Source organism: Aythya ferina (genome assembly GCF_964211825.1).
Source record: "Aythya ferina genome assembly, chromosome: 7".
Lineage (NCBI taxonomy): Eukaryota > Metazoa > Chordata > Aves > Anseriformes > Anatidae > Aythya > Aythya ferina.
Genome location: NC_140302.1, coordinates 22,372,328 through 22,387,975, shown reverse-complemented (window position 1 = coordinate 22,387,975; position 15,648 = coordinate 22,372,328). Strand labels below are relative to the sequence as shown.

At 37.0% G+C, this 15,648-nt stretch overlaps 1 pseudogene across 3 annotated transcripts in view; it reads right to left on the bottom strand.

The window, feature by feature from the left end:
- LOC311439799 (heparan sulfate glucosamine 3-O-sulfotransferase 1 pseudogene) overlaps positions 1-15,648 on the bottom strand; it is a 163,531-nt pseudogene that overhangs the window by 52,626 nt on the left and 95,257 nt on the right. The window contains exon 1 of one of the 3 annotated variants that reach the window (XR_014698921.1): positions 110-469. The exons of 1 other annotated variant lie outside the window; for it this stretch is intronic. The product of XR_014698921.1 is annotated as a heparan sulfate glucosamine 3-O-sulfotransferase 1 pseudogene (transcript). Of the gene's footprint in view, positions 1-109; positions 470-15,648 lie in introns of those variants that run through there. One more of the 3 variants, XR_014698922.1, reaches the window with a different exon arrangement.

Below are 15,648 nucleotides of genomic sequence, written 5' to 3'. Positions count from 1 at the left end.
CCGGCAAGTTGAAGCCGCCCGGCCAGCGCCGCCAACCCCGCACACCCTCGGCCCTGCCCCTTCCCTCACGGCCGGGGGGACGGGGAGCGCGACGGGTGTCTCCCGTTACCTCCTCCGGAGCCATGGAGAGCGCTGCGGGTGCGGCCGCGGCCTCGACTCCGCGCGTCTGGCGGCGGCGGCGGCTCCTCGGCTCCGGAGCTCTCCTCACGCCCTCAGCCCGCCGCGCTCCGCCGCGAGCCGGTGGCACAGCCCGCTCTGCGTGAACGCATTAACAGCGGCCGCATCATGATTAATGCATCGACTCCGCCGGCCGGAGGAGGAGGCGGCAGGCGGGGGGCTGCGGATCGCAGGGCAGGGCGCACGGCAGCCTCCCTTCTCACGGGGTTCATCCCCAATTCCGCCGCCCGAACGGGGCTGGGCAGGGGGCCGGGGGACGCCCCTCGCGTGGGCAGCCGTTGGGGTTTAACGGCCGCGGCTCGCGCCCCCTCAGCCCGCGCGCCGGTCGCTGTGGCCGAGGTCCGCAGGCAGCGCGGTGCCAGTCGCGTGAGGGCTCGCTGCGGGCCAGCGGCGCCACCAGCTTGTCGCCCAAGCCGGCGCCGATCCGGGCACGGGGCTTTCTCACTGTACTGCTGCTCTGAGAGGCGCCCTGGATTCCTTCACATCCCGGTTGTTTAAACTTGGGGTGCACTGGACTTGGAGTTGTTTCCAATGGAGGGTTAAGCAAGCAACAGCTCGGCTTTTAAGGCGGACAGACAGCTGCTATGCGAACTGCCACGAGAAACGTACCGCTCTAGGCAGGAACCCACTTGCGTGTCTCTGACTTTATTTTTCCATTCCACAAAAAGGTGGAAGTCCTGCAAGTCCAGCAGTCCTCTGATGCTCACTACCAGATGTACTAAGTCTACAACAGCAAGGAGACACTTGCTCTTCCAGCCTCCTCACTTCGTAGGCAGCTCCCTAATCGAGCAATGAAATTTGTGTAGAACATGATTTAGCACTGATTTACTACTTCCTCACCTCATCTATAAACCTGGTCTGCCTACCTGGTAGCATCTTCCTTCTTCAAGGAATTGTACTTCAATAGGAGATTACCAATTCTTTATTGATCATGTGCCAAGAGCAAAATTTTCTTCTGTCACCTCTTGTGGAAGCAAACTATTTTTGACCTGACACAGCTATATATAGAGATAACCAAGTATCAAACAGAATTCATAAGCTGTACGTAGAGAGATCCCCCAAACTGTCACAAGTCCTTAGTTAGATAATCATAGACAATGAGGATTAAAGCTGTGTAAGGAGAAAGGAACAGAATATATGATGGAAAGGTGGAGCCATTCTGTGGAAAATTTTCATTTCCATAACGTGTTATTGTTATTTTTCCTTTCCCATTATGCTGTAGATTTTGTGTTACTTGCATGCAAAAGAGTAATTACTTGCTACTCCACAGCTGAGGTTGCATTGTAATTTGCACTTATAGCAGGACTAAAATCTCTGTGTTTCATACTTGAGTGATTGCAGTTAGACTACACATTTGGCACAATAACACTTGAGAATTACAGCTCAATTTTCTTTTCTTTTCTTTTTTTTTTTTTCATAATATTTGTTTGCCTCTTGTAAAGTAAAGAACTTAATTGCCCTCTTTTTCAAACGTTTCACATTTTCTTCACATTTCTGAACTCTTATAGAAGTAATTCTGAGGGTTCCCCTGTATTGCAAGTCATTCTTCCTTTAGAATAAGAACCCAGGTAAAGCCAATTCTGAAGTGTGTCTTTAGAAGTTTGTAAAGCTTGTGTCCTGGATTAATATTTTGATGATTTTTTTTTTTTTTTTTTTTAATCTGATGTCTGTTTATCGTGTTATTTTCATTTTCCTTATTGTTTTCTGATGGCTTCTAGCTATAGTCACTGTATTACTTCTTTGTATTTATTACTGGTGCTCCAAGATCATTAAATAATATTAAATGGAACTGTTCTGTCTGTTTTTATTGGGGAAAAAAAAAAAAAAAGTTTGTCAGAATCAAATTTTTCATACAATTACATCAGTTTTAGCACAAAAAGGTAATTAAAAAAAACAAACCCTCAAGTAAAACTTTGAATCACCAAGCTAAAACTCTGATTTTCAGCAAAATATATTATCTTCTATATATCTTCTATAATCCAGTGATTTATTTTAAAATCAGTTAATTTCACTGTTCCAACTGAAGGCAGTTCCTGAACATCACTCCTCTGACTAGAAATCATCTAATTTTTTTCTCTCTATCACATCTTTAAGTGATATTCTCTCCTGTACACCATTTGATTTATTTATATAAAATACAATTTTTATTTAATTCAGCCAGATCCTCTTCTAATCTCTTTTCATAAAGCAAGTTCTCTATATCCCCAATGACCTTTGTAACCTATTACAGTTTGATTTAGTGTATCTTAAACACTGACGGACAGATTTTTACATGCCATTCTTCTGAACTCTAAGTAACATGCATAATAGCCATCAAGTGTCTCATCTTTATTTAAACACTGATGCAGATAGCATTGGCCTTCTTTCATGACTTTCCAGTGCAGATAGCGTATAGTTTCTCTGTGCTCAGCACTAATGATATTTTTTTCTCATGATGTTTGACTTCAGATTCACAAACTACCAAATCATACCAAACATTTTTGTTAGACTCTAGTTCATAATGATGACGTTTGTTATCTTATAATATAACACCATTTCTTGGCTTCAATATCATGTGTGTGTTATTGGCAAGTTGGGAATCAACAGTAAATATCACTTTTTCTTTCTTTCTTCTTCTTTTTTTTTTCTAAGATTACTAGTAAAACTATTAAGGGATACTGAAATAATAAGACTGATTCTATGAAATTCCATGTTATACAGTTCTCTTTTCAGCACAATCTGTCTTTCTTTTGAAGCTCCTTATCCATCTAAAAATTTTTGTGCTAGTTTTCATCTATTCCAATTAAATAATTGTCTATATAGAAATGTCTGCTTCGGGACATCTAGCATGAAACTCTAGAAAAAGCATAGGTGTTTAATGAGGTAGTGGATCAATTGTCATATGTTTGAGAGACAGGAATAAAGGTATAGAGATACTGAAAGGCTAGAGATGAAGAACACATATGGCTAGCAAGGTGAGAAAGTCTACATGTAGTGTCTCTGCTGTGCTAGATCTCCTATTTACAAATAGCTTAAGACCGTGACTCAAAATAAAATCCACATGGCCAATTAGGAAAGAGAAAAGACCTATTTTCAGTGCTTTCCACCTGTTCTAAGTATTTTTGGAAATTCTCCAGATTCCTTGCCACAGAACTCCATTGCATAGGCAATTTCATTCATGAGTCATCTTGATGACTTCTGTGTAGCTATGTACCTAAAAAAAGTATTCAAAACGTCAAACACTGGATCTGTTCTATTGTTTTTATTAATTGAAGTACAACTAATTCTAATTCTAACAGATAATTAACATCCTTTCTGATGCCTTGCTGGTATTATAAGAGAGACCGATTTATTAAATCTGGATACGTAGTTCCAATTGCAGCACCTGAACTTATCTGGACGCAGATTCACTGGGAATGTTTCAAGTTATATCTGTGTTAACATTGCAGATCACTCAGAGTTTCAGTGCTGCCACATCCAGACATTTGTTCTTGGCGGCACATCTCTGCCAAAGACTTTAGTCGAAATCTTGATAACATAAAACTCGAAGAAATTATGCTATTTTTCTTCAACAGGGCTAGGATTTCACTCACTGAATTTTCTTTGAGGATTCACTGTATTTGACATGAAATCCCTAAATAAAGTAGCTAATATGAAAATATAAACATCAGAAGTTTTCTAGATTTCTTCTGGAAAATTAATTGTATTGAAGGAAGACAGAATTAATCCTGATTTGGTAAAATTAAAACAAATTATAATAGTACAGCTATCTGAAATATTCCTGTCCTGAAGGCCATATGACATTTGCTTGATTCAAGACTCAATACTCAAATTCTGGTCACCGTTATTCATCCACTAAGGTTCACGAAGTCAGATTTATGAGTAATTCTGACCACTACACAGAAACTGTGGTTTCAGTTGAGCCATGATTGAGTGTTTATTTCAGTCTGAAGCACAGACTAAAACTCAAGTCATAAAGGGTATAATTTCCCTGATTTTCAATTAATTTTAAAGTGAATTATACATTTGACAAATAATGGGGAAAATCTATCTTTCTGTACTCAAGTCACTAGTGTTCATTTGGAGTGAATATGACTCAACATTTCCTTGTTCTGCAGACATTTTCTTTGCAGCTTTATAACAAAGTGAAATTATGTAGACAAATATGAATTTCAATTTACATAAAACTTACACAAACTTTATCATATGAAACCTCAGGGTTTGGCATCTGCTGAAGGATTACTGAGGGCATTCCAAGAAAGTGTAGTTATTTTTTGAAGCTGAAACATGTTACTATATACTCTATTTCTGATTTTTAAATTTGTCTTTGATTTGAAATATCCTCACTTATAAGACCCTTGCACTGCACTAGGTTGGATAACCAGATGCAGTAAACAGAAGAAAGCACAGTGACTTGGAAGGGTGAATGAATACTCAGAGCAAGGATTAAGATAATCCAAAAGACAATAACACCCCAAATTACTAGTCCATCTGAATTTTACCTTCTGCAGACTCAGAGCAGACTGTATCTAAAATTGGTTTTGTAGTTCCCTTACCCTGAAAACATTCCAAAACTAACTACACAGCCAGGGTACGTTGCACACAGGACTGATGTGTGTAGTACACCTACTCTGAACAACCTTCTTAGCCAAAGATGGCATTGCAGATGCCCTTCAAAACCTCGATGCATTTCTTGCTTCTGGCACAACAGATGTGACATCACCAGAAGGAAAACTCACTACACCATAATGCTGAACCAAGACCTTTACTGGTTTGCTGGTCCTGAAGTTTCAGCTGTAATGTGGTTTATAATGCTGTAAAATTATGTCAGATAAACCCCACTGCAGCTCTTGGGTATAGCTGTCCCTCTTCATTTAAGATAGATGTAAGAAGTCATTATGCTCCTTTGCAGAAACAAGTAGCTGGAATGACTGTAGTCTCTAAACCCCAAACACAATTACACATCTATGTACAAAACAAAAGCTTGGAAAAGCCAGCTCAGAATGCGAATGAAGTGGGTGGAGTGGTTTTGCTGTTTTAAGAAGGAAATAAATACAAGTGAAACAAAAAGGGGCTAAACATGGAGGACATAAACATGCAGACACAGCCAATATATAAAAAAGGAGCTAATGTCAAATTAAAGCCAAAGAACAGGTACCTTGGAGAAAACTTGGATAAGTTTTGGACTGCTGGTGAAGACTGATATAGGTTGGATCTCTGAAAAATGAAGCTTTCTCCATATGCATAATTTCTGGAAATGGGATTTTTTTATGTCACTTTTTAGAAACAGGACTGCACTGAAGAAAGATCAATCCCTATCAATAGTTCCTCCATCTAGTGGGAATATTCTCCCCTCCTTCCACCTTCCCCCCCTCCCTCCTCTCACCCCCCCTTTTGACCAGCCTTTGGGCACAATAAAAAGCTGTGTGACAGAGAGCGATAAATCTCAGGTATAAATACGCATACTGTTATTAAAGTGATAAATCTTGTATATAAAAATATATATTGTTATTAATTGACTTATGCAATTCCCACCTCCCGTTTTCAAAGGAACACCTTTCTTTAAGGTGTTTGTAGGAATAATTTATACTTTGGGAGTTGAAACTGGTATATCTAGCTATCATTCAAAGACCACAAAGAGTAGCTAAATCAAAAAGGCATTCCTATACGCAGGAAAAAGTTGGGAATTAACAACTTTTTTTTTTTTTTTTTTTTTTTTTTTTTTTTTTTTTTTTTGTGTGAAGATTTAGGTGCTTAGAACCTCCTCAGGACACCTACACCACCCTCTCTAGGAAGTCTAGGAAAAAAAGAAAGAGAAAATGTAACCAGGTATGTTTTGAATTTGCCCCTGGAGCCTTGAAAAAAGTTTAGAGAAGGACAGAGCCTTTGGGGCAGTGGAATGACTGTCTGTGGCTTAGAGCAACTGGTGAAGGAATATCCCATTGCTTTGTTCCAGGAAATAGAATTTTATCGTTCCTTGCAAACAAACAGAATCAACTCAAAGAAAGCCTTGCAAGAGGACAAGCCCACTTTGTCCCACTGTTCAACCCACTGAAGCATACTCACACATTCCTGATTTATACAAAGCAGTAAACTGTTTTATCAGATTATCTTTTCCATAGCAAATCTTGAGGATAATCTACATAGCAGAAATTATTTCCTTAGTGCACACATAACTGGTGACTTCATTATTAATCAGTGTTGTTTTTTTTTCCTATACCTGGAAATAAATGAAATGATTTACATGGAAGATGCAACACATTCATGAATGAAACATACACAGTGTGGAAGAACGAAATATAAATATTTAAAATGGACATCTCTGAGCTTTCTAAATCTCACAGGAGATTTGCAAGGACTCCTAAACTCTTTAAGGTTAACACCCAAGTATGAAATGATTTTTTATTTGTATTTTGCTACATAACAGTACATGATATTGTATAAAGGCCACACTAGGGCAGATTATGATTACTGTAAATATGGTAGAGAATAGATGTTTAAAATAAACATGCACATATGTATTTTATTCAACAGCAGAAAGAAAACATCATGAAGAAGAAAACAGTAATTTCTTAAGCGTTTAACACATAAAACAATTCAGGCTGTTAAAAAAAAACATGAATACCATGACTGGATGTGATTGAAAGTCCAGTCCTCTGTCTCCAATGTATAGCTCATCTATTTTCCTATCTAGGATACTAGCAGATGGTTGGAGAAGACTACAAAAGGAGAGTATGTACAAAGACGTCCTTTGTCCAAGAGCATCCTCCTACCTTCTGGCAATAAGCAGTATTAAGATTTTCAGTAACGGCGGTTACATACTGACTTACTGTATTTAATGGCCACTGAGAGTGAATGAAGAAAGAACAACATAAACAATGTTTTAACACTTACTGAAATTGAACTGTGGCAGCTATTGAATCTTCAGTGCCACCACATACAGCACCTGGTTTTTCCTCAGAGGTCTCCCATCTAATTACTCTCCAAGTTTGACCTGCTTAGCTTGTGAGATCTGACAAGATCACAGCCTGAGGTGGAGCAGCTGGGATATAACTTTTATTTAGAAAACTTAATTAGGAGTTTTTTTTTTCCTTTATTTTTTTCTATTTTATTGCTGTTAAAAACACACATACAAATGCACATGCAAATACATAAAAAGTAAAAGCAAACCACAACAGTCAGTGATGTTACTTGTTATAGAAATAGCAGTGTTAGCATTAGCACTTCAAAGGGAAGAAGCTATTTTAAAATTTAACTGCCTGGCAGATGCAGCAGATACAGAACAGGAACTATTGAGAGGTAAGAAGGTAGGGAGAGTAGGAAGAGAGGAAAATAAGAGAGTAAGGGTAGGAAAGCAGATGAACTGTATGCTAATCCGAGGTAAAAATAGCCAAACTCTATGTACTGACACTGAAATGTTGGCAATGTGGAACCCAGTAACAAAATTCCCATTGACTTCAGTGAAATCTATCTTCCATGCTACATCAATAGTTTTACATACTACAGTGTGTCAACACAACTCCTCTATGTATTTATTTCCTTTTTGTTTATAGTTGCCAATCATTAAATCTACAGTAATTCTGCAAAGGTTGTCAAATCAAGAAGGAAACTGACCCTCACTACTGATTTCAGTACTAGATTGGAAATCAGAATAGAAACCTGTCAGTTTTTATGGCACAATCACAACCAGGGTATACAAACCATAAATAGCCATTCATAATATACTAAGCTCCTGTATTCTGAAGCAACTGGTACAGAATTTCAGCCCCCTGACTCTTGGACTAGTAATCATCTACTACACTGTTGAACTCCAGGCGCAATAATAATTTCAAAGGGAGGGATTTAAAACAGTATGTTCAGTTTGCAATGAAAGATTCATGGAATGGTTAGACAGTCTGTATTGTTGCAAAACTGCTTTTTCTTTTCAAAAAATATTAATAGAAAAGTATTTTATATACTGTCAGTCTGATTGCAGTGGCAATACTGTATAACCTTAACTGGCTCATTAAATCCATCTATGATAGAATTTTTCCTTAATCTGTTCTTTGACAATAGTAGAAATAATCATGTAGATAATTTATGAGATGATTATGATTTTTTCATTTATTCTTAGATCTGTTCTGAACAGAGCTTAGATAGCATGGTTAAAAATCTTCTGCCCAACAATCTGTTCCAGCAGATTGTTCAGGTAAAGCATATTACAACCAGGGTAAAGAAATATACCTATGTTAAAATAATTTACAGGATAGCCTTTGCCTTGATATCACTGATCCATTTTGGAAGCACTGCAGGACATCATGTCACACAGAGGTTTGGAGGAAAGTAGATGTGTTCTTCTATTTCTCCTAAAACAACTATGGCAGATACGTGTGCTTGTATGATGGGAAACCAAACTCTGTGAACCATGTCAGGTTTTCTGAGTAACTGTATCTACCTTGAAGAGAAGCTAGGAATGCAGGAAATGACAGAGGGTGACCCATGAACTTCTAGGATCATACTGGAAGAACTGTACTTGGCCCTCTGTAAGGTCCATGAAAAGGATACATACAGCTTTACTGAATAGGGCACAATTCCAGTTTAGCCTTGTGACAAATGATTTTCTCTGTTTTTCATAAGCAGGAAAATGAGAACAAATTAGTCTGTTAAGAAAAATGCTATCAATTTTTTGGTTGTTTGTTTTCATGAAAGTAGTACTTAAACCAACCTTTATTCATGTAAATGCTCAGAAGATGTTAGATGGAGATTTGATTTACCCAGACATTACAGAACAGTCGTTATCCTCTTCTCAGTTAAAAAATTCACTGTGGTTTAAGAGATGACAGTAAAAGACACAGAAGAGATTAATGCAAAAACAGGGTAAATCCCCTATTTTAAAGGAAAATGTGAAGTCTTATCAACCATACTAGTGAAACAGGCTGATAGATGGTTGTTAACAGTAATCATATCTTTATTCTATTCACTCTATCTTTTATGTGTTTTCTCTAGTTTTCCTTTCCATATTTGTAAAGTTAAAACAATTTAAATTTCTTCTATATGTTTGGCTGGGTTGATAGCCATTTAATTAATTTTGTAAAAATCAGCAGTTTTGCTCCATGGCCTCAACAGCTGAAGACCTTGGCAGAAAAAAACAAACAAACAAACAAAAAACCACCAACAACAAAAAAACTTGTTATAAGTTAAGAGTTCTTGGCATCTTAAAGTTGGCTTTCTTGTGGAAAACATTTTCATTTGTTTACACATGTATCATGAAGTCGACCCTTCACATCTGCTCCTACATTTGTGGAAGTCAATGGAGTCTTTGCCATTGACCCATGACAGAGGAAATTGAAAACATTTGACTGAAGTGTTTAAAAATTTGCATCACAAAATCAAAATCAGTGTCTGAAGCAAACTGTCCTTGCGTGAAACAGCCTAACTACGGAAATAAGACAAGAGGTGAACAAGGAAATACACACTTTTTATAAGTGAGACATTGAGGAAATTATGGTAATTAAAACAAAGGATGGCCCTTGGCTTCATTTAGTTTGCTGATTATTTAGGATAGATTTTGATATTTCAGTTAGAAGTTTCCTTGGTAAGTATATACAGTAATTGGGTCACTTTAACACATCAGAGCACCGTGGGACATTTTAGCTAAACAGAATCTACTTCTTTTGGACTTTAACCTATCAAAGAAGCTTATTCAATAATGATATTAATTTTTAAAAGATCAGATTGACATTAAAAGAACAACTTAACATACCTGTCAAAAAAGGAATAACTAAAATAAGGCATTTGTATTATTTCTATAAGAAAATAATGGTATCTGTGCTCTTCTGGTGTTAATTATCTTTTGTTGCAGATTTTGCTCTAAAATAATACACCTAATCTATTGAACAACCTTGCCTTAATTTTAGGATACATAACTCATGTCACAGTCAATTCTTTCACCACTGTGTGTAACAGTGGAGAGTTGCTTAATTAGACCTTCTTCCATCCCAACACCATACAACAACAAAACACAAAAATAATTGTATTCCTGTGGTTTTAGGTACAACTTAATGACCTAAAAAGAAAACAAAAGGCATATGAGCAAAATAAAGCCTATGTTATTAAGACAAGATGCTTTGTAGGCAAAGGCTACTATGCAGTTGAACACAGAAAATAGTGGAACAATTTGCCTCAGAAGTTTTTGTAGATTGACTTAATTGTATGTTAACTCTACAGGTAGAGATAATTACAAAGATTTAAATGTGTCTTAAATTCTGACGTTTCCAACCTATGCAAACCTGGAACCTAATTTTTCAGAGTGGATTGTAATTTCAAAAGCTAGCAGATGATGACGTGGCAACTACAGGTACTCAACTGCTTAAAAATATTCTTATACTCAATATCCAGTATACAAGACACCACAAGCAGGAGCACTTTAAAAAAAAATCTTGTTTGGTATAGCAAACCTTTTTTTGTGAACCATATTTTATATAATTAACGGTCTTTGGGTACTGTTATACAAGGAAGATAAAAGGAGCACAACAACAACAAAAACCCTCCTAAAAATTGTCTTTAGTCATTTTATTTTGCTGTTTTTAAATAGAATAAAAGAATGCTCTTTAACCTTTTGTATGTGTGTGTGTGTGTTTGCTTCCAAGAAACAGTTGCCACACTCTTACTCAGAAAATTTCATAGAAGACATTCTAGAGATTTCAAAATGTAAGCACAGTCATTTATCATTGGGGATCCAAGATATACCTTTTTTTTTTTTTTTTTTTTTTTTTTTTTTTTACTGTCTGCTGTGGAAGCAGGTACCAAAGTTGAAAGTAGGTATATTCATGCGACATTTTGGTCAAGTTCTAATTTGGGTCATTTTGTAAAGTTGTGGTGGTTTTACCGTGCTAGGTAGCTGAACACCATAACTGTTCTCTCACTCCCCTTCATTAGAAGAATAGGGGAAGAAGTAAAGGAAAGAACAACTCATGTATTGAGTTAATTAAAGGGGAAAAAATAATTATTAAGGACAGATTATTATTAATTAAACTAATTAACTAAAGGGAAAAAAGGGGGAGGGGGAAAGGGAAAAACAAAACAAGTAGCTGTGTATAAGTGCAGAGGAAAGAAATTAGTCCCACAAATGAGCAATACTTGACCATGTCCTTGAAGCAGGGCCTCAACTCATGTAGCCGGTGTTTGGGAGGACAGACATTTTCACAACGATAGCCCACCCCTCACCTCTTCTTCCTTTTTCCACCTTTTATTGCTGAGTGTGACATCATATGGTATGAAATATCCATTTGGTTGGTTTAGGTCAGCTGCCCTGGTGATGTTCCTTTCTCACTTTTTTGCCCACCCCCTAGGAGAGTTAGAGAGAGTCCTGATGCAGTGCCAACACTGCTCAGCAGTAGACACAACACTGGTGTGATACCATTGCTGTTCTAGCTACAAGTGCAGAGCATAGCACTGTATGGGCTGCTGCAGGGAAAGTCCCAGCCAGACCCAGTACAAAAGTTTATTCATAGATGTTAATTTCATGATGTACAGAAAACTACCATCTAATGCAATATTTAGAAACTTAAAACAGAAACTTAAAAAACAAACAAATAAAAAACCCTAGAAAGTAGATTTTTTTCAAAAAAAAAATAAAAATAGCCAAGTTAGCAAATGAGAAATTGAAATTTTTCTTTAATATGATAATATAAATTATGATGCAAAGAACATCTATTGACTGTTGATAATGACCAGAAAGATGACATTTTCAAGGACATAGCAGCAATTAGAATATTACTAAAATGCACAGAATACAATGAGCAATTATGGTAATTACGTAGATTATCACAGAACAGTACTAACACTATATCTGTGCAGTTCCATAGTATGAGATGTTGCAAGCAATGAAGAGCTGATACTCTAGATAGTCAAGAGCAGCAAAGAGCTTATTATTTGGGTATTACAGATGTAGTAGTGAGGTCCAGAATGAATAAATGTCCTTTGTAAGGCTACACAGCTTTCTAGACAAAATAGGAAATAAACCTTGTTCATGCTTCTGCAAATGTTAAGTCACTTCTGTTATTTACTTGATGAAAATCATTCAAAACCTTAACAACAGGTATGAGATCATAGTATTCTATAACAGAGTGTCCCACTTTGGTACTTGTACCCAACATTTCCTGAAATATTCAATGAGAGTTTAATCATTTTCTGAAATGAGAACAAGTTTTCAGCCATTCTGTTCATCACAAAAGTTATTAGTGTGCTAATCCTGAAGAAAGATTCTCCAGTATAGAACTTTGTTTACTGTTAAGGGCTTGAGATGCATCCTTGCTGGTTATACACTTATCCTAAATACCTTGGATCCAAACGTCTCTACACCTACACAGTAATTCTATCCAGAATCAGATCTTGTTTTCTTGAGAATTCAAGAATCTTATATAATACTGCTGCTAATAGGATGTGGAAACTCAAGACCATTAATCTGACTGATAGGTCACTTCATTGAGAGGTAGCTTCAGTGCTCCTACTAACACAATGCAATTTTTGCCATGACTTCAGTAGTCTTATGCCTGCGACTTAGACACTTTTCTCCAGCATTATATATCTTGTTTCTCTGTTTCTTATATATATAAATTGCAGTCCCATATTCTGTGCTGTTGAAAGATACTCCACTTATGAAGAAGGAATTAAAATAATTTAGAGAAAAAACCTGGGGTGCAGATATTCAGAAGTACCTTCCTTTTTCGTTCATGCTCAAACACAATTGAAATGCTGTTATAAAATCTTCTTTGATAATTGCAGCAATAAAAGCACAACAGACATACAGTTAGATGGGCTTCCAAGTCACTGAGGTCTTGAAAATTTATATTTACCTTTAAGCACGTAAAGGTATGGTTTAAAAAAATAATCATAATTTAAAACAGGCTTATAACAATTATGCACATGCACTCCATATATTTTTCTTAGCATTGTTGCTTTCTAAATTTGTAACAATGTTACAATAACTCCCTCTTATGCATATTTGATGTGAAAAAATACCTCTAATAAAATAGTTGAAATGATCTAAGATAAGCCTCTTTTCAGATTTTTTTTCCATTTTGCAGTGACCCAGAGTTACAAACTACAGATTAAGGTAATTTAGATAAGATGAGTTCACATCTCAAGGCAAAAATAATCAGTCCCAAAGTTTAGGGGAAAGAAGGAGAGAGAGTATTTTTTGATTTGTTTCTATTTCTGTCTTGTGGTTCAGCTAACTAGAAAGTTCAAACTCCACAAATGAACCTTAATCTGTCTTTTATTTTGTACTCCTGGATTCTCTAGGAGGGATCTCCACAAAGAAGGCTTGCTGAATCTTCAAGGACAGCTTCAAGAAGTCAGAGATCTCATATAATGGCCACACTATTCTGTGGTCAATAAACAAAGGGAAAAACCCTACTCTTGAGCCAAGTTACCCCTGTAACAAAACCTCATTGTGAGCCCCCTTCTCAAAAACAGCTGGTATCAGGAAGTACTTTCCTGTCTTCCCTTTTTTTCCATGCTTGAGTATCTTGTCAAACTTTACAGCTATGCAGGCAAGGCAGCACCCTTGACCCTGATGATGGAGGAAGTGAGATATATGTTCGTGAAAAAGCCCAAGAAAATTCCAAAGAACTTTTGTGATGTATCATGTCAAAGCTCCATTTATATGATGTTTTGGGAATCTATACAAAGAACTCAGCTTTGTATGTACCTGTATGTATCTTTGTATGTACCTTTGCATGTATCAAACCTCAGGGTTTGATGTACCTTGAGGCATTGTCCTGGCACAAAAACATACAGTGCAATAGAATTTCCTTGCAGCAATTATTTTCTCCTTTGTAGAAACAACACCTCAAAATGACTCCCCAGAGTGCGCTGATGATTGTGTGGCCTTTTTCTTGTTAAAGTCAGAATCTTAATATTTTAAAGCTTCTAATAAGCATTTTAGTACAGTTTGCTAGCATGGAAGCTGCTCATTATGAGCTAATTGTTTCAAAGAGTTGCTGAAAGTGCTTAAATGTTAAATACATGCTACTGTAAGCAAATATTCACAAGTCTTTCAAAGCAGATGTTTGGGAAATGGTAGGCTGTCTGCTCATGGTAGCAGTACATAAAGGACATGAAGAAGTGGGATTTAATAACAAATATGCTCAAAGCTACATGGATGCCAATCTGCAATGTTTCTTTTTAAAATTTCAATTAAATGCATTAGGCAGCAATAACCCTAATAGTTTCTGTAAAGCCAAATTCACTGCAGACACCAGTAATTCCTGGTTTTCCCCTGTTCTCCCATTCACCCCTCTCTGCAGCTTTCCTACCCACTCTCACCCTTTATTTTACTCTATCAGCTAGGGCCTCGTGTGCTTTAATCTGTGGCAGACCACTCCATCATGGCATGTCTTCCACATTCCCTTTCCATTCACAGAAGGGCCCTCCATTTTCTATGCTATTTGCTAAGTGAGAGCTACTATTCCCTGACAGCTCTTTGATCCACTTTATGGAAAAGTCTGCATTTCCCCACTTTAAGGGTGCCTTCCATTACAGACAGCTGCAGAAATACCAAAGCTGAGGTTCTGCCAAACACATGGCAAAAACTCCATTGTCTTCCCTCTTGCCTTTTGTTGTTTTTTCGTGACAAACTCTCAGATCAACAGGATGGCTAGGACATTCAGTACATAGCATGTTATAGGCAGAGAGATGCTATTACATTGTTTTTCTGGTTTTACAAACTCAAACATTTTTACTTTATTATTTTTACTTTTTTTTTTTTTCTTTTTTTTTTTTTTTCCCCCCCTTCTTCTTTTGAACTACAGTGTTTACAGGCAGTTGCTCTTTGGAAGTCTGAATATCATATGGGTTTATTTATGGTGGTATTTATGGTGAATATACTTGATAGAATTTAAATATGTAGCACATCATAGTACTCTGTTATCATTAAGACATCTGAGGGATCTTTGCACTACTGAGCTCAAAAACTAGGCAACAGACAGACCCTTAAATCCGTACAGATTACCATTACAGCAAGACCAATCAGCTGCTAAGTGAATGTCACATTGTTCTTAATGCACTGAACACAAGATCAGAACAAAACCCGTTGCTGTACTTCAGATCTGAGCTTAATTTATATCATGAAGTTCCAGGACAGTAAATACATTACTACAATATTATACTTAGCCTAAGCTTATTTTTCTGCTTGCTGATCCTTGAGTTTATTTTTTTAAACACATGATTTCTTATGCATTTCTCTTCCCTCAGAAAGTCTCTCAGCCTTTTATTATACTGAACTGCAGCTAAAAAGACCCTTCTGATCTGGTTCCAAGAGTGAATTAGAAGAGAGCTCTGCACAGACAAGCAAAACCTGACATCCAGTCTCCCTTAGCTATGTTTTTCTGTACTTCTAAATTTTAACCATTATCACTCATTTATTGTAACCTCCTGTGACTTTTGATATACACAGAGCTTCTTCGCTTGTCTCCACAGATTTCTCATGACTCTCTACTTCTGCTCACA